This window comes from Pinus tabuliformis, chromosome 9 (assembly GCF_031772625.1).
Source record: "Pinus tabuliformis cultivar Carrire ecotype Pingquan chromosome 9, CPIR1, whole genome shotgun sequence".
In the NCBI taxonomy this organism is placed as follows: Eukaryota; Viridiplantae; Streptophyta; class Pinopsida; order Pinales; family Pinaceae; genus Pinus; species Pinus tabuliformis.
Window position 1 is genome coordinate 983,586,663 of NC_142307.1, and position 20,602 is coordinate 983,607,264.

At 40.0% G+C, this 20,602-nt stretch overlaps 1 protein-coding gene across 6 annotated transcripts in view; it reads right to left on the reverse strand.

Moving 5' to 3' along the window:
• Positions 1–20,602, reverse strand: part of LOC149152027 (histone deacetylase 15-like) — a 135,747-nt gene that overhangs the window by 89,658 nt on the left and 25,487 nt on the right. The gene's annotated exons all lie outside the window — the stretch shown is intronic.

Consider the following 20,602-nt stretch of genomic DNA (forward strand, 5'->3'; position numbering starts at 1 on the left):
ATCAGTGAGCAGTGGCTCGCCGAGCCAGAGGGGTGGTGCTCCGGGCAGCATGCAGAGCAGTTCACAGAGCAGTTCACTAGGGAGTCCACTGATGGACAGTTCACACGGTACCTCAGCTTCTACAGGTTCAGGTGCAGGCAGGAGGACAGCAGACAGACAGTCAGGAGTTCAGTCTACTGATGGTGATGAGGAGGAGGAGTTTCATTCTCCTATGGGAGAAGCATGCTCAGGGAAGAGGAAGCCCAAGTGGCTTCAGGACACCTTGAGAGATGCCACATTTGTTGCTGAGCCGAAGAGGCCGGTCAGAGAGAGTAGACCACCTTAGAGGTTCTGTAGCTATATGGCGATGGTTACCAGCATCCTTGACTCTAAGCCTTCTAGCTATGAGGAGGCAGCTAGCCAGCAGGTCTGGAGAGAGGCCATGCAGGAGGAGTATTCTTCTATCATGAAGAATGATGTTTGGGAGGTGGTGCCGAGGCCTGAGGGCAAATCCGTGGTTACTTCCAGATGGCTTTACAAGGTAAAGCATGCTGCAGATGGCAGCATTGAGAAATTCAAAGCGAGGTTTGTGGCTAGAGGGTTCTCCCAGGTAGAGGGAGTTGATTATGAGGAGACCTTCGCTCCCGTGGCTCGATATACTTCGATCCGCTCCATTATATCGATAGCAGCAGAGATGGGTTGGAAGATCCACCAGATGGATGTGAAGACCGCATTTCTCAATGGCTTCATACAGGAGGAGGTGTACATTGAGCAGCCACAGGGCTTTGAGGTGCATGGGAAGGAGTCCCATGTGTGCAGATTGAAGAAGGCCCTTTATGGCCTGAAGCAAGCTCCCAGAGCTTGGTACTCCAGGATAGATGCATACTTGCAGGGGATGGGTTTCACAAAGAGTGAGGCAGATCTGAACCTTTACTTTATTGTGATTGGTGAGGAGCCTCTCATTCTGGTGCTGTATGTGGATGACTTGATCATTACAGGTGCAGAGAGACTCATAGAGCACTGCAAGAGAGATCTTGCGGCGGAGTTTGAGATGAAGGACATCGGCTTGATGCATTACTTTTTGGGTTTGGAGGTGTGGCAGGAGGAGGGGCATTTCTTCCTGGGGCAGGGGAAGTATATTGTGGACATCCTTAGCAGATTCCACATGGAAGATTGTAGACCCATGTCGACACCGATGATCACCAACTGGAAGAAGCTTCATGCTTCGGATTCCGAGTTGGTGGATCCCACATTGTACAGGCAGCTGATTGGTTCCTTGATGTATTTGGTCAACACTAGACCAGATATCTGTTTTGCAGTCAACACGATGAGTCAGTTTATGTGTGAGCCTAGGAAGGTTCACTGGGTGGCTGCAAAACACATTTTGCGGTACTTGCAGGGGACAGTGGATTATGGTCTGGACTACAGGCAGGGAGATGGAGTGAGATTGCCAGGATACACTGATTCTGATTGGGCAGGTTGTGCTTCTGATAGGAAGAGCACTTCAGGGTGTTGTTTTGGGTTGGGTTCAGCCGGAAGCAGCAGTCAGTAGCACTGAGTTCAGCGGAAGCAGAGTATATGGCAGCCAGTCTAGCTAGTTGTGAGGCTATCTGGCTTCGCAAAATGTTGCTTGGCTTATTTGGTCAGCCGTTGAGACCTTCAGTGATTTACTGTGATAATCAGAGTTGCATTAAACTCACAGAGAATCCAGTATTTCATGACAGCTCAAAGCATATTGGGATCAGATATCATTTCATCAGAGACTATGTTCAGAAGGGAGTTGTGAAGCTTGAGTATATTTCCATTGATGAGCAGGTTGCAGATATCCTTACCAAAGCCTTACCACGGGGCAAGCATGTCTACTTCAGAGACAAGATGGGTGTGGTGAGGAACACCTTCCTCGGTAAGAGGGAGTGTTGAAATTTGGTACCGGAGGACAGGTGGTTCCCTTAGGCTTTGATCTTTGGCCTAGGGAAAAGTGTCCAAAAGAATTTAATTTTTCTCCTAAAGTGACTTTATAATTTTATAAAGTTAAATCTAATTTAAAAGTGACTTTAAGTGATAAAGTTATTAAGTCTAATTTTAAAGTGACTTTTATAAAATCAATGAAAAATTAGAAAGGAAAAGTGACTTTGGAAATAAATGACTAAGTGGGTCTTTATTAAAGTGGGGTGAATTAAAAAACAGAAAGTAAGATTTAAATGAGCATTTAATCTCAACCATTGATCTAAATCTATTTCAGCCATTGGATTTAGAGATCACCCAAAAGTCACTTGGATCACCCAAAAGTCACTTGGAGTTATATTAAAGGAAGAAAAAGAGGAAAAGGTCATTCATTCTTTCATGAGCAGATTGGGAGAAGGAGAGCAAGAGAACAAGAGAGATTTCTGAGCAGGAAGGAGAAGGAGACAGCAGCTTGGCACACATTCCAAGGCAGCAGTTGAGCAGATTTGTACAGCTGATTCAGCACATAGTGAAAGGCAGATTTTTGCACAAACATCGAGGAGCAGTTTGCTGATTTTTCTGCACACAAAACGAAGGTCGTACAGCATTTATTGCTGTCCTGTTTGCTGTAATTTCCAGATTGCTGTGAGGCACGGGAAAGGAGATAAGTTGTAAATTTGCTTGCTGATTTTTTGCTGAATAATTCTCACTGTAAAAAGGCAATTTTCAGAAATAAAGAAGAGCTCTCAAACTGGTTTTCCCCAAGAGTTGTAGGGGGTTTTTCCAGGGTCAAGTTGACCAAAAATATCAGTGTTTTAATGTGTTTTAATGGCTGTTTTTAATTGCTGATTTTTATTTCTGCAATTTCCAGCATTCTGAAAAATTTCCAGAATTTGTGTTTTCAGCCATATTTATTTTTTTCAGTCTGTTAAATGTATGGTTATGGGAATGGGCATTTAACTACATGGGAGAAATAAGGTGAAACTGAAAACCGGGGTGGGAAAACAGAAATTTTTACACCCACTTGGGTACACCACATTTGATTTGCTTGGATATCAAGGGGCTACACCCTTGATCACTATTTGGAGCCTATCCTCTAACCTTGGCAAATTTTGGACTCCACTAGGCCTCTTCAATGGCCTACCGACTCATTGTATCTACTACTTTTCCCTCTTGAGAGGCTTACCGTTATATTATGGAGCTATCTTGGTGGGCTTGTCACCAAGTCATGTCATTATTGTACATTATTTTATTATTTGGGGCTTAGTTATGCCTAATTAGGCAAATCGAACCCTTAGGGAGGATATAAATTGATGAGAGCTCATTTGAATCTCATCATCATTTGGATTTGGATCATTGTTTCTTTTGCGATTTTTGCTAGCCCTTTTGATGGACGAATTAGAGTTTTAATGCATTTTTATGTTTGGAAAAGCTTGATTCTTATCTTTGGAGCTTTGATTTTCTTGCATCTTGATGATTGCAATAATTTCGCCATACATGTGAGTACTCTTTTCATGTTTATCTTGTAATTTGTCTCACGTAATGGTCTATAAAATATTTTCGTTCATGAAGTTGGTGTACCTTCCCTTATGCTTATGCGAAGTTGCTAAATCTTGTCTTTGTGAGGGATTTTTCATATGATTATTGTGAAGTATGGTGAATTAATGTCATAGGGACACATGATTGTTCATCATTTGCCTTGATAAGCCATCAATTACAACACAAAAAAGTATAAATTTCCTTATGTAACCTAGTTGTTGCTAAGGCCATACGAAGTTGTTGGGGAACTCCTTAGTTGGGAACAACCATCTCTAAACATTGATTTCATTACACTCCATTCTCCAAATAGGCTAGGCAGTGAAGCATTGGTTTAGTTCTAAGGTGATCACAAAAGAATATTCTTCTCGCCTTCCTCTTTTCTAAGCCCTAACCTAGTAGGCCTCCTAGGGAATCTTCTAAAACCATTTCCAGCCATTGAAAATCCTTGAAAATTGGTCAACTATTGCGATGAGGTTTTCTTGAGAGGTCTTCCAAATATGAGGTCATTCCCATAGTGGAATCTCAAGATATTCCAAGCCCTAGCTTGAAGACCATTGTCCTCCCTAGGTCTCCTTTGGTTAGTGGCTTCATTATGATCATTGCACTCAAACTCAAAGAAAAATCCAATTCCTTTGATCCTCTTCTCCACCTTAACTTAGTCAAGTCCACCAGTTTGGTGCTTAATCCCACACACTTGACCTCGATTGGGTTCACTTGGGCTTCTTTGTGGTCCCGCAACCTTGTAACCCCAATTTCATTGATCCATCTCTCCTAATGATTCCTCTCATACAGAGACAACTCCCGTGAGTGAAAGTCCGTAAAGAGCAAGGAGCTTTCGCTGATGTGACAGTGGGCTATTGCTCCATTGTTGCCACTTGACCTAGGATCCCTTCCTAGGACACCTGCTAGTTTGAGTGGTAACAGTATCCTCGAGGCAAAAACGGTGCTTCAAAATTGTGGAATACTAATGTCAATTTCTCAACACAATTATCAATGACATTAGCTGCATTAACCTTTAGTTCTAGTTGGATTGGAAAACCAATTTCTCCAGGGCAGTCCAAAATATTAGCCTACAAGAGGCTTGGTTTGCAAAAAAGCCTTGAGTAAGTCCATCAATAGTTTTTGGACACATAAGAGTTAATGAGGATGTAGGGATGTTCCACGCCATTTCAGATCAAAGATCATATCATAGAAGTATAAGTAATCCCTTTAGTATGGCCGAAAAAAAACAACCAGTTTGCATGGTGTGACCTCCCATTCCTTCCATTTATGTGGTAAAGGCCTAAAACACAAGTGAAACCCTAGGAGCAATATAGAAGGTTCAGTCAGTGTCAACATGCTAACTCCCTCCCTCTCTCCAGGCCAGCTCTCCTCAAACATATCGGGGGAATCCCTAAACAACTAAATCTGATTTAGGATGTAAACCTAAGGAAAAGTTGTTCCTTTCTTCAAATATTGGACTAAATCAGTGTTATTAATCCCATAATTTTTTCCCTATGTAATTCTATATTGATGCAATTCATTGGCCTGTAACTATTATAAAGCATGATAAGTGAAATTGAGAATAACCAGTTTTAAAGCAACTCTCACCAGTGAAGGAAAAACCTTCTACCCACGATATTACAAAATCTAATTTCCCTATTAACGTAATGGGAAGCTAAATATCCTTAGGTACAAGATCTACCGATCTGACTGATTGCATTATATGATATTTAAAGAAGAACCACCTATGAATAACTAAGAGCTTAGCATTCTTATCCCAGCGCAAGTATTGTTCTGAGGTTTGATCTGCCATATTCAAAGCAGACACTAAATTTATATCAAAACTCAAGTACAGATTTTTGAATATCTAGACAGCACTATAAATTATCAAATTATAAAAGTGGTGTGTACCTTAACATTCCACAGCTTGTTGATTCAACGGCGTTCACGTGCTCCAAAGAATGGATCTGCAATCTCACCATATCAAGAAAAGCCAGTCATTTAGCATGCCCTCACTCATGCTGCAGTGATTATTGAACCATGAAAACATATCCAATTCACAAACAACACAACTAACAAAACCTGCCAGCATAGAACCATCTTAACCCCAGATCTATCAATCACCGAAAGAGATCAAGTATTGAGTTGCAAACCTCTTTTAGAATGTAAAACTTAAAGCTATGTAGCAGGAAACGCAGGGGGAGGCCTCGTTTCCGTAAGGAAACGAAACGGAAACGAGTTTCCCCGTACCGTACGGCGTGGAAACGCGTTTCCGTCCGTACGGGCGCGTTTCCCGAGATGGAAACGCGCCCGTACGGACGGAAACGTGTTTCCACGCCGTACCGGCCCCGTTTCCTATAAAAAAACACTTGTTTTTTAAATTTTTTTTTTCCTAATTAGTTTTTAATTAATTTTAGGGTTTCTAATCACTTCTAGAAAGCATTTCTAAAGTTATAAAAGAGCAGTGCCTCTCATTCTCTCATCACACTATTCAGCAAGGAGTTTCTCTTGGAGATTGGCAGTTGTTTCAGTAGCTGGTGTTTTGAGCATTGAGCAAAGTAGATTTCAGCAGCGGGAGAAAGAGATTTCAGCAGCAAGAGAAGGAGATTTCAGCAAGAGATTTCTGCAGCAGCAGATTTGGCTCAGCTACAGCCATATTTCTCTTCTCTTTTCTGGCATTTCCGGGTAGTTTCAACCACAGAAAATTAATTTGGGTAAGCCACATTCATTTTGTTAGTTTTTTCTTACTATTTCTTCAATTTTTCTAGGGTTTATGCAGCTAAATTGCTGAAAAACGTTTTTTATTTATAGATTTGTTTTTTAAATTTATTTTTGCAGCAGATTTGGCTCAGCTACAGCCATATTTCTCCTCTTTTCTGGCATTTTAGGGTAGATTCAGCCACAGATAATTAATTTGGGTAAGCCACATTTATTTCTTAGTTTTTTTCTTACTATTTCTTTAATTTTTCTAGGGTTTATACAGCCAAAAACATGAAAAACGTTTTTATAAATTTATTATTTACAGATTTGTTTTTTTTAATTTATTTTTGCAGCAATGGCTTCCAGCCAAAGTGCAGCTGCAACTTCAAACCCTAAGGCCAACCCAAGGGCTGAATATTATCCTCTTTGGAGGCATGTGACGAAGCTTCAAAAATGTGGAGGTGGTGGGTCATGGGAATGGCGATGCACTCTTTGCAATATTACGTACAAGGGCTCCTACCCAAGAGTGAAGGCGCATCTGTTGCATGGAGGAGGACAGGGGATTCTCGGTTGCACAAAAACAGCAGATCCGTTGGTAAGGAGGGCATATCAAAGAGAGCAAGATGAGGCGGATGGTACTAAGAGGAGGCATGATGAGCATACTCAGGCTACATCTAACATTGAGCCAAGGATTGTAGTTAAAGCAAGAAAGAGGAGAGGTGGTCACAGTCAAGAACATGAACAAGCAGCACCCAAACATACCAGAGGCTCAGGGGCATCCCAATCAGTTCAAGATAGCAGAATTGCTAGATTGGTGAATGTGCAAGCAAGAGAAGAAGCTGATTCCAGAGTTGCCAGGTGCATTTATGCATCTGGTATCCCATTCAATGTTGTTCGCTCTCCTTACTGGTAAGATATGATAAAGGCAGTTAACAAAGCTCCTCAAGGGTACAAGGGGCCCAACTATGAGAAAGTCAGAACCCAGCTTCTCAAAAATGAGAAGGAACTTGTGGAGGACGTTTTAGCTCCAATTCGTTCTTCCTGGAGTAGCTCTGGGGTTACCATAGTCTCAGATGGTTGGACAGATATGAGGCGCAGACCATTGATAAATATCATTGCCACTTCCCCCAAAGGAGCAATGTTTATCAAGGCAGAAGACTGCTCAGGAGAGGTGAAAGATGCACAGTTCATTGCTGATATTATTATAAAAGCTATTGAACAAATAGGGGCTAACAGGGTGGTGCAAGTTATCACGGATAATGCACCAGTTTGCAAAGCTGCAGGTTTAATTATTGAGGGGAGGTATGACCACATATTTTGGACACCATGCATTGTCCATAATCTGAATCTGATCTTAGAGGAGATCGACAACAAAGTTTCCTGGATAAAGGAAGTCACAGGGGATGCAAGGGAGATTATCAAATTCATCACCAACCACCACCAGTCTCAGGCCATATTTCGAGAGTACTCCAAATTGGAGTTGTTAAAAGTTGTTGAGACAAGATATGCCTCAAACTTCGTGATGTTGCGCCGCCTTGTTGAGGTTAAGCATGCATTAGTTTCTATGGTGGTGAGTCAACTGCGGATTGAGTGGAGACAAGCAGATTCAGAGCGGGGATCTATGGTGCGTAGAGTGTGCACAGCGAACAGCTCAAGAGGGAGTTGATTGACCTATTGTTGAAGGACTAACAGTGTGTCGAAGATGATTGTTGGCTTGAGGTATCCGTATGACGACAGATTGGATGGGCTGTCCAACTTGAGTCCTTGGAAGGAAAGGATCACGCTGGTCTTGTCGATGAAAAAGATATGGGAGTTTGTTGACAAGGAGATTCAAAAACCAACAGATCCCAAGGAGTTGGAAGTATATGAAGAGTTGGTTGTGACGGGTAAGCTCATCATCTTAGATGGTGTCAAGGATCACTTGATACCAATGTTGCAGTAATCGTTATCGGGATATTATCGGCGAGGGGAAAAAATCGGAAAAAATTGTAAAATCGGGAAAAAATCGTAACATACAAAAATATTCATTTTTTTTCAATTTTTTAATATCTAAAACATCTACAACATAAAATAAATACATTGACACATAAATATGATAAAAAGAACTAATATATAAGATGTTTAATATCATTTCTAGTGCTACATCACACATAACAGTGAATCACGTCCTGAATAGTAAGTCTTGACTCATGACTCCCAACTCAGCCTCAAAATATCAACAAAAAATATAATAATTTATCTCATATCACATGTCATAATATCATATACAATGAAATGAACCAAATAACTAAAGTCTAATACTACTAATTTCCTCTGACCCTCTAGATGTAGATTCCAGTGGAGTTGGCAGTGGACTCTGTTGTGCTCTAGAAGTTGAAGAACTAGGAGCTACAAGAGGTAGACCATGTCCTCTACTGGTGAAAGGGGTAGCCTAGGTAGGTTGTGTCACCTCCTCCTCATCAAAAAATCAGAGGAAGAAAAAAAATATATATATATATATATATTTCATAAGATTTTTTGGGAAAAAATCGCTCTTTTTACGAAAAAAATTGCGATTTTTTCACGATTTTTTGTGAAAAAAAATTAGCGTAAAAATTAGGCGATAATATCGCCAAAATCAAAAAATCGTGATTTTCCGATAATATCGCGATTTTCGCAACACTGCTTGATACCTCATCTAACTGGAAAGAACACTGCACATGAGATGTGGAAGGCTCTTCGGGACTTGGATGGCTAAGGTGTGGCTTCGTATCTGACAAGTATTTCTCAAGTTTGTGATGAGCTAGCTACCATTGGAGATAACATTCCAGATTCTGAGTTAGTGAGGACTGCTTTGAAGGGCTTCACCGAGAAATGGAAGCCATTTATCAAAGGGATTGTCACTCGAGATAAGCTGCCAGAATGGAACAAATTATGGGATGATTTCATCTAGAAATAACTTTGCGATGAGGATCTTCAAAAGAAGAATTTTGATGAAGGGCATATGGCTCTTGCTACTAAGATAAAAGGTATGGGGAAGTTCAATGATGGCAAGAAGAAGAAGAAGCACTTGAGCAAAGTGAAGTGTTTCACATGTGGTGAGCATGGTCATTATGCAAGTGTCCACGTAGGAAGAAAGGAGATAATGAGAAGAAGAAAGAGACAGCAATGGTAACTTCGTCTACAACCGAGCAGGATGATTTTGCGAGAAGATTCGATGAGAAGTTTTCTCTAGTCTCTCATTTCTCAAAACATCACACTGGTGAGGGTGCTTGGTTCATTGTTATCGGGGCATCGAAGCATATGACAAGATTGCAGGGAGCATTTGAGACCTTGACTGAATGGGACTCTAGTTTGTATGTGAAGATTGATGATAAGAATCAGAAAGTTGTCAAAGGGACAAGGGTTGTACCATTCAGAATGGAGTCAACAGGGCTACTACGAGTTCAATATGTACCGTGGGTATCGGAGCTCAAGTGTAGCATGCTATCTGTCTCAACCACTGAGGCTAAGGGGTTTGAGGTATTATTCTAAGATGGGACGATGATACTCAGGCCCAGCGGCTCTAACTCCACAGGAGTAACCTTTGGAGTCAGGGAGAAGGGTCTATACAAGCTAAAGGGCAAGCCTATAGATCAAGGGAAGAACAAGGCTTCTAAGACTCAGAGGATGTCGAGTTCAAGAGGGAGAATCTGCAACCCAAAAAGAGTGCATCGCCAGAGGGAAGAAAGAGACTTGCACACTTGATGAGGACGAACCTTGGAATGTCATAAAGGCCTATGAGAATAAGAAGAAGCATGAGGCTTCCAATGGCAAGGACAATTCCAAGAAGTGTGTTGTTCACACTGCATGTTATGCTTGTGTGACCGCTGATGAAGCATACGATGAATGGAGAGCATCCGTGCAGGGAGATTCTTGCCCTGTATAGGAAGATGTGATGCTTCCGAGGTATGATATTGGTAGTACCTCCCTCACTAAGAGGGAGTGTTAAAATTGTGGCTTGGGAGGTACTCTCACAAACCTTGTGGTACTAGGTTTGTGTGGAGTTGACCCACAAAAATGATCTTTTGCAGCAAAATTACCCAAGCGGTGGGATTTACACCCAATGTTGTGGGCTAAAGACCTGTTACCCACCACTAGTGGATGACCCCTATAGGATAAATTGACTCCTAGATTTGTCTTCAGCCGACAGCCAACAACCCTTTGTAGCCACCTAATAACTTTGCTTTGTTATTTTTCTCTGCAAACCTAAGCCAGTCGTTGTGTACTCTCACTCATTTGTCATGATCGTATGTTTGAAGGTGGGCCATCCAATCCCGAAGGTATGATTTTTCATTATGTAATTGCGTGTTTATGCATGTTTTTCTTGGGCACACTTGGGCCAAGATTATTGGGAGACTTGGAAGAAGGAAGGGCTTTGACCGTACTCTTGTTTCCTTTCCTAAACTGAGGGGTTAATCCTGAATCCTAGTCCCGTGGGATATCCTTTATTAGCTATTAGCGTTAGGAGTGGCACTACATCAGAAACCCCGATTTTGGTTGTATGGTCTCGTTTCTTGATACCATATATCTCACTCCACTCTGCTCATTACAAGCCCTTTTCACATTTCCCTCTCTGGGTCCACATTTGTCCATCAAGTCCACAAGGTGTTAGCCTCCCCTTCCCCTTGTCCACACCTTGCATCAGGCCGAGAACAATGCCCCAGAGGTTGATGCAACTAAAAAGAAAGATAAAAGCATAATATGACCACGTACAACAGGAAATGTACCACGAAATGCAAAAAATGGTTGGGGCAATAAAATTTAGCACGTGGATAAAAGCCCAACATGAGCTCTACCCCCTATCATTATGGCCATCACCCTAGTTCCTAGGGCCCCTATGAGTGCCCCTTGCATCATTAAGGAACCTATGAACGTCCCAACTCCTAGTGGGCGATGAATTGCCCCACCTTAAGAGTGTAATCATTGTTATATCTTACACGTCATGCTCTCATCCCCTTGAGCCCCGAGCAGTAAAATGAAAAAAATACCAATAAAAGGCAAAAGGAAAATGAAGAAGGATGGGAAAACAAAGGTTGGCGTAATGCATGTACCATGATTGCTCCCTCCTTACATTCACACACCCAAGGTGCGGGCCTCCTTCATCATAGCTACCCTTGTATCATGGCATGTGGCTCAAAGCCTTCCCTTTGTCCGTGCTTTGTTCAATCATTATTTCACATGACACCTGCCACTTGATGGGTGTAGCATGGACCTTGTTGAAGAATGTAACTAGTGTCGGCCTTCATAATTGTATTTGAGTCTTGATGTAATGTATTCGTCAAAATGAAAGAAAAATAAATTTTATTGACTTATTAAAGCATGGGTTTCACGCTTGGGTCAATTGTTTTTAAGTCAAAGCCTCCATTGAAGGCTTCTAGGGTTTATGTCAAGTGTCCTTGACCATGTCATAATGTAAAAGACCCTTCTTGGGCTTCATTTGTCAAGAAAGAAATTTATTTTGATATAAAATAGGTCAATTAGGCCTCCTCCACCAAGTCGGCCTCAAACTAGAAAAGTCGGCTTAACTGAGGGGCAAAATCTCCTATCTAAAGGCAGCGACTCAACCTTATTTGGAGCACTCAATCATCAAGCTCAATCTGCAATTGCTAGGACAACGAAAAGTGCAAAATTCAAGGAAGAAGGTGGAAAGGGCTAGCAAAGGAGAAGTTGGTCTCTAAAAAGCACAAAAAGTCAAAATTCTCTCTCTCTCTCTCTCTCTCTCTCTCTCTCTCTCGTGTGAAGTTGATAAGCTATTGGAAGGTGTGAAGTTAAAGTACTATAACCGGCCCGAAATTCTGGAGTTGTTGGGGGGGCGATATTTTGGGTTGTTGCTAGGCTGAAGCTGTTGGACAAGAAGAGACCAGTGAAGTTTGCATAATCGTATTGGAAGTCTGACTTAGTGGAGGAAGAAGGTCTTCTGGTTTAGGGTCTTGGTCTATCTCAACTTGAATTTGCTAGTGGCAAAGTTTGACTAGGCTTTCCCCTATAGAGGGGTTTTAGCCGTAGCAGAGTGCCTACATCTGATGTCTTGACCTTCATGTTTTTCTTTTGATAATTGCTTGATGAAACAAAGATAAAAGAAGAACATAAGAAAGGTTAATAAGAACACTAAGATATCACAAGTAATAATCAACAAAAGACAATATTCCTGCCTTTCTGATTTTCTAACATGCTATCAGAGCTAAGGTGAGGAAGAAGGAAAAAGGTAGATTAAACATCCATTGAAAAGAGAGATATAAGAAAAGGGTTTTCCAAAAAAAGGTCAGAAGGAGTAGAAGATAGCAATATGAAAAATTCAATGAAGGAAGAAACAAACTAGAAGGAGCAATTAGTGCAACTCGCTAATCAAGGGCAAAAGTGGACACTTCATAGTGGCATACCCTTCCAAGTGGGCTTTAAACATGTACAAGTGTTACCTTGCTCGATAAGAGAGGTTAGTGAAGGACCCTATTAGGTGGTTTCAACCTCTAAGGGAGTGACAGGTCCATGGTACAACCATCAAATGGCAGATGTCATATTAATAATGATGGAACGGAGTGGGAGCAAGAGGGAAGGTTCCAAGCCACATGCCATGGTACAAGGGTAGTTTTGATGAAGGAAGCCCACACAATGGGTATATGAATGTAGGAGGGAGCAATCGTGATACATGAGTTGGCTCAACCTTTGTTTTCCACCCTTCTTCATATAACTTTTGCCTTTTATTGATTTTTCTTGATTTTACTACTCGGGACTCAAGGGGATAAGAGCGTAATGTGTAAGATGTAGTAATGAATACCCCCTTAAGGTGGGGCAGTGTTGGAAAATCAGAAAGGCAGAAAGATTTTCTTATATAAATAATTACTTGTGATTCTTTTATCTTTATGTTCTTTTTTTTTATCTTTTAGTTCAAGCAATTACCAAAAACAATAGCACAAGGACAATAGATGTAGGCGGACAGCCAGGGCAAAACACCTATCTAGGGGAAAACCCATTCAACAATTCTTCCTTTACGAGTTTCTCGAGATAATCCAAGACTCTTGACCTAGACAAAGACTTCCTCCACACCAAGACAGCCCTCAATACTTCATGCAGATGTTAACTCTTCAAAAGCAACTTCGACCTAGCAGCATCAACATGTAGTAACAGCTTCAACCCAGTAGCAGCAGCTTTGACTAGACAAAGAAAACTTCAATCTCCCTAAATAATTCTTAGAAGTGAAAAAGAGATGGCCCAAAATTTCAATCTTGATGTCTTCTATCTACCTCCAAAATCTCACACTCCTTTCCAGCCTCTTTCTAGCTCTTTTCCAACTTCGTACTTTCTAGCTTCCAATTTCTAGATATCGAACTATGTGTGAGAGAGTGAATTGCTCCAAATGAATTCGAACTGCCTTGTATATATAGCCTTCCAGCAAGATCGAATTACCCTTCTTGATAACAACTTGGCATGGAGGAGACTAAATTCATTTTTGACTCAAAAATAATTCTTTTTATATGATTCAAAAGCCCAAGAAGAGTCTCTTTTAATGGAAAATGACTCTAATGACTCAGAATAAATCCTAGAAGTCCTCAATGGGGACTTTGACCTAAAACATGATGATCCAAGCATGAAACCCATGCTTTAATAAGTCAATAAAAATAATAATAATATCTTCTTCATTCTTTTGATATATACATTTCATTGTGACTCAAATACATTTATGAACACTGAACCTAGTTACATAATTCAACAGGCAGTTCATCCCCCACCAGGGGTTGGGACAATCATGGGTTCCTTAATGATGCAAGGGGCACTCACAGGGGCCTTAGGAAACAAGGTGATGGCCATAATGATAAGGGGTAGAGCTCATGTTTGGCTTTTTCCCACGTGCTGAATTCTTTTCTCTCGGCCATCTTTTGCATTTTGTGGTACCATTCCTATTGTATGTGGCCATATTATGCTTTTATCTTTCTTTTTAGTTGCATCAACCTCTGAGGCATCGTTCCAAGCCCGACCCAAGGTGTGGACAAGGGGAAGGGGAGGCTAACACCTTGTGGACCCAATGGACAAATATGGACCTAGATGGGAAAATGTGAAAAGGGGCTTGTAATGAGCGGAGGGGAGTGAAATATGTGGTGTCAGGAAGAGGGACCACGCAACCAAAATCGGGGTTTCCCACGTAGTGCCCTTCCTAAAGCTAATAGCTCATTAAAGAGATCCCACGGTACCAAGATCCAAGATTAACCACCAAGATGAGGTAAGGGAACAAGAGTACAAGTCAAGGCTCCTTATTTCCGCCAAATCCCCCCACTAATCCATGCCCAAATGTGGCCAAGAAAAGCAAGCATAAACACCCAATTACATAATGAAAAGTCATACCTTCAGGGTTGGAAGGCCCACCTTCAAACATATGATCATGACAAATGAGCGAGGGCACATAATGACTGGCTCAAGCGGTGAAGAATAATAGCACATCAAGCTATTAGGTGGCTGCAAGGGGTTGTTGGCTACCAACTAAAGACAAATCTAGGAGCAAATTTCTCCTATAGGGGTCATCCACTGGTGGTGAGTAACAGGCACCACAAGATGTCTAGGTATATTCTCAACGACCAAGATAACAAGATCTTTAGTGTGCATTAGCAAGACCTTTTCAGGCGGGATGGCATTGGCATGACAAAGGGTCAAGCATGGTATGGTGAGTTTGTTCTACATTTGGTGGAATGGGTTCCAAGAGAGAAAATGATTAGTGCAATAGTGACACCCCCACTAGCACATGAGAAGATATGCCCTTCAGATTTACGGGGATGATTTTGAGGGATGGTTCACACTAAAATGGATCCTCTTGTGGCCGAATAATACAATGGTATATTTGGGACTCAAGTATCCAGGGATTTAATGATGGTGGGATAGTACAATAGTATCTAGTGACACAGTGGCACATTTGGGACCGGGTATTGTTATGCAAGTTATGGCATTCTTTGAGGACAAGCAATATCAAGGAGGGAGGATTGTCATGTGCCTTTTCCGAGTGATTAGTATAGGGGAAACAATTGATTTAATTAGATTAAAATGTGCCCTCGAGAACAAAGGGAACTTTATAAAGTCACATTATTATGTATTTAATTGCTCATGGTATTCGTGCCCATGGTATTGGCACCCATGGAATACTTACCCATGGAATTTGTATCTTGGAATACTTACCCATGGTATTGGGATGGACAAAGATTATAAAAGGAAGCCCAAGACAATTCTTTAGGCGTGTTTGGGTATCTAATGGATTGTTTACTTTTGCTCTTAGAGCTTGCTTGAGGGTTTATAACCCTGAGCATGATCTTCTTCGGTGGAGCAATTACCAACCTAGTTGATCAAAATAATTAGTCTTCAATGGTCAGTCTTGAAGGAGGAACCACTCAGATTCCTCACTGGGTCAATTTGTGGATTTAATCTTAACAGGTATATGAAGGAGCCATCCAGGTTTCTCATTAAGGCATCAATGAATCATTAGAAAGGTCATTGTCATCCATTTATATCTTCAACCATTTGTGCCATCTTGTTGGTGTCTTAACAGGTTCTCATGTATATTCAAATTCATATTTGATATAATAAGGTTGAGTTTGTTGCTTGTGCTTACTTTCAAACAAGGGTTTCATGTTAAATTGTATGCAATATGTTTGACGAAATGTCCTTACATTAATAATTAGCAGAAAATCATTCACAATGTCATTTTTGCAAAGTGTTGGTTAAAAATGCCTCAATGGTAATTGTGAAGATTATTGCAAAATCTAGATTGGGACATTATAGTATTAGTGATAAGGCTCAAAGAGTAGGCACCCCACCCACATAATGTCTGGACTCTTGCTAAGTCATAAGTTATTGGTATATATAGCTTTGTGGGCAGTTGGTTATAGTGGCGGCCTAAAGATTTGACCCTAAGCCTCACCTAGATTACCCCCATGTGTTAATGGATTCACCATGGTTAAAAATAAAAAGTAATAGTTCCTCATAATATATACATATATATATAGCTATATTATGAGGAACTACATATATATAATCAAAATTATATATAGAAATATTATATTAGTTGTATATTTAAAATTTTATATTTCTTGAAATATTAATATAAGTTTTAAATCTATATTACAATTTATATTTATAAAATATTATACTAGTTGTTGAAGAATCTAGGGCAAATTAAGTTTAATCAGACTCTTCTCGCCATGATAACTATTTGTGAGATATTTTAACTTTTCTTATTATCACAATCTTCTTGTTATTATTAGAGTGTGTCTTCTTCATTCATCAAATAGTTACCAAAACAAAAGAGACAGGAACACAAGATGTTGGCTTTTTTCCAAGGCCAAAACCTCTCTCTTTGAGAGGAAAACCCACAGAAAGTTCTTCTTATAGAGATTCCAATTGGCGAATACCAAGACCATGACCCTTGACCTATTAGGCCACTCCAAGACCAAGACACCAATCCTCTTCTTTGTCACTGTTGAGATCATCATCATCATTGTTGCTTCACCAAGGTCATCATTGTTGCACCTTCACTGAGATATTCATCATAACAACAAGATCATTGTTGTTGCACCATCACCACACCTTTACTGAGATCTCCACCTAGTAACTATGTCTCCATCAGGATCATGACTATACCGAGATCATAATTGAATCTACCATGACTGCATCTAGAAGTATGTCAAGACCAAGTGTGTCACTGTGAAATCTCATCAAAAATATATAGAGACCATGACCATGTCCAGGATGACTGCCGAGACAGAGTGTGATACTGTGGGATCACCAAGATCCTTGTCATCGCTACTATGCCGAGATTGTGGCTGTGTTTTTCTTCCTTCACCGAGATCTTCATGATATTGTCTAGTATGCCAAGACAGTGATGATTGTGAGACTTTACTTCAAGGGAATCCATCCGAGAAACACAGACACACTGTACTCATCTGAGTTTCTGAACCATTGTACTCATCCGAAAATATTGAACCACTGTACTTATCTGAGATTTCTGAACCACTGTTCTTCCTATACCCATCTGAAAATCTGAACTTCATGTACCAACCAAAATTACAGGTAATTTGAGTTCTATGTTTTCTGTGGTGACCCTAGCCGCATATATATAGTGGTCTACCTCTACATTTGAGCCGACATGACATGCTAAACAGGTGTGTCTCTATAGGTGAGCCAACATGACTTCTTTAGCTATTTTGGAGGTCGACCTCTTCAAGGATTGTGCTTGTCTCTAGAGGGTTTCTAGACTTTCCTATAGACTTGTATACCTTAAACATTGGCTCAAGAAGAGCTTCTTCATACATGACATTGACTCTTTGACTTATTAATAAATCCTAAGGCTCTCAATGGGAGCCACTACCAAATAAACCTCTTGCTCATGAAACCCATGTAGCAAGGCATATAAAAATAATTTTATTTCTTTCATTTCATCATTTACAAAGATCATGTCATTATGAAGACCGAACCTAGTTACACTTTCTTCAACACTAGTCACATATTTAAAATTTTATTTCTTAAAATATTAACATATATTTTATGTTTATATATTACAAAAATATATTTATAATGTTTGTAACTGTTGTTTCCCCACCATATCTAGATCCTAGGTTTTCAAAAACCTTGTAGATCCCTCTCTGGATCTGTATCTGAATCCTAGTAACTTAGGTCAAGACCATACAGAAATTACAACCTGTTCCAAAATTTATGGAGCTCAACTTAGCCACAATTTATGAAACAATATTGTTCTAGAATGGAACAAATCTCGATGCATTCAGGGATTAAATAACAAGAATATTTATTTTCGGTTCAAGACATCCTAGCATAAAGGTCATTCCCAAGAATCTTGTCCAACCATAATTATCAGAGTCGGACCGGTCATAGAACCGGTAGACCCTTCGGATCGGGAACTGGTCGGAACCGGACGAAAACTGGTAAAAAAACCAGACCAAAAAACCGATTGAGCAAAAATACATAAAATATTCAAGTTTTAAAGAAAAACATAAATATTCATGTGCATCCATATAAATTCAAATCATTTATACACAAATATGAAAAAGTTGTCATTTATATCGCAAGAGTGCATAATATGATAATATCAAATTAGCAATTAGTACAATACATGTTTGAAACAAAATACATCAAGATACAAACTCTAAATGGCCTCTGATACATCAAACTACAATACTATTAGTACTAAATTACTAATCAGAATCAACATCCTCAACCTCCCCCTCATCTTCATCCTCAAAATTAGCAGTAGCAGACTAAGGATCTATAGTGGGATTTTGACTTGATTCCCCTTGACCTGAAGGTGGAGCTAGAAGTGGGTCCAAGTCCATCCAAGAAAGATCTTCATTGTCAAATGTTGGTTACTGGGTCTCCACAACCCACTCTGATGATGTATCAAAGTCATCCAAAGTTATCTTGCTTGATTCAGGTGTCTTGTTTAGCAACTAGTTTCGCCTCAACCTGAGGTTGTACTGAACATAAGCCATGTCATTCAACCGTTTTTGCTCCAAATGGTTCCTCTTCTTGGTGTGTATTCGCTCAAAAACACTCCAATTCCATTCACACACCGAAGCCGCAACTAAGAAAAATATTTAACAAATCAAAAAATAATAAAAAAATCGCTTGAATGGGCCTCACGCATGAGTTGTTAAGCGGCTGGACTGAACCGGCCAATTCAGTACCGGTTCGGCAAAAATGACCGGTTTGGTACTGAACCAGCTATTTTTGGTCCATTGCACCATTCCAAACCGGTTTAGGGTTGAAAACGGCCAGACCGGCCGGTCCAAACCGGTTCAATCCAATCTTGATAACATTGTGTCCAACGATGCATGTCCCTCTAAAGAATAAAAAATCAAAAGCAACAAACCTAGACGTCGGTAATCATTGGAGAAGAAACCTTCAAGAACACCACCAAATAAGCTTGCAAAGCAATTGCCACCAGCAACAGCAGCTCAGGTGTAAAATCCTAGATTGGTAGTTTCAGTTCAGGTGCCAAACCCTCCTCCTGAGGGTGGTGTTATGGACATGATTGTAGTGCCCTTCTCGTCAATGCATATAGACACAATTGAAACTTCCTCTGGAAGAATGAAGCAAGCCCTCTAAGTCAAACAGTTCAGATCCAAAGAAGGAAACAGAATTCCCATCAAACCTACAAGCAGGGCAAAATTTGGAGTAACTAACCAGTGAATTCTGATGCGACCTCCACTAGCCTCACATCATTTCACTAGGTGGATAGATGATTGAAAGAAAATGGAGAAAAGGAGCAGAAACAAGGCAAAGCAATCTTCCTTGAGGACTAAGAGGCTTAAGTTCTATTTTGTATCTTAGTCAATCAAGGATGTGTTGCTAATGGAGAAATAAATAGTAAAAATTTTAGTTATAGGCCTTTTGATCAAGCTCCTAAAGCACAGTTATGAACCGATCAGAAAATGTGCTGATGGATGTAATTTCTTGTCAATGATATCATTTTTCTTCTAGTTACCAAAAAAATGTATTTGCAAGTCTTAGGATTTCACAGCATAGTGTAAAAGCTCATCACGAGAGTGGAGTGTGCGTTTATGTGTATATTACAAAGTGGAATGGGTGCAAAAATTTAATTTGGATTGTTGTATGTGCTTATGCCTGAGTTGGGTATGTTCCACATTTGCTAGTTCTAGTGTGGCTACTGAATTTTGTGTATGAAATTTTAAGTTTTCTATGAATTGGATTATCTGGTATTATGAAGATAGGTTTTCTCCTTGATGAAGGCTGACTTTAAATTTTCTGTAACATGGCTACTTGTTTTATCATATGCCAGCCTCTAGTTATTGATTGTACTTTTCTTTCATACAAAGCTTTTCACTTTTCTTTTCAGATATTCATTTTTTCTTCAACGTAAAGCTCAAAATCTAATTTTGTTTTAAACCTTTACACTTCATCTAATATTCATGACTACATGGCACTCAATATAGTATGGCTGCTATTTACTGTATAGTAAATTTGTTATTAATGAATACCATGGATGTTATTTGGTTGTAATAAAAGCTATTGAGTCCTTATCCAGTGTAGCAAAATGTGTGAGTCTAAACCCCACAATCCTGTTGTGGGAGAGATCAAAAGAAAGGAAAATCGTCATTCAAAACTCACTTTAATGGCCAAGCGTGATTGTTTATGGTAGCTCCATTTTATTCCATACCAAAGTCTATAAAGTCAGTACATCTACAATTTCCTCAGAACTGACAAAAGCCTTACACATCTCTTTGCACCACAACACATTATATATACCCTTAAAATACCACCACTGTCAGCTCCGCTCACAAGGAATTATTCACTACAAAAAAAATAAAAAATAAAACTGACTAAAGAACAAATAAAAACTGATTGTATGTTGACAAAAGTGTAGATACACATTTGCAAAAGCAAGAAACAATTCAGCCAGGAGAATTTGATCATACTAAACATGTGC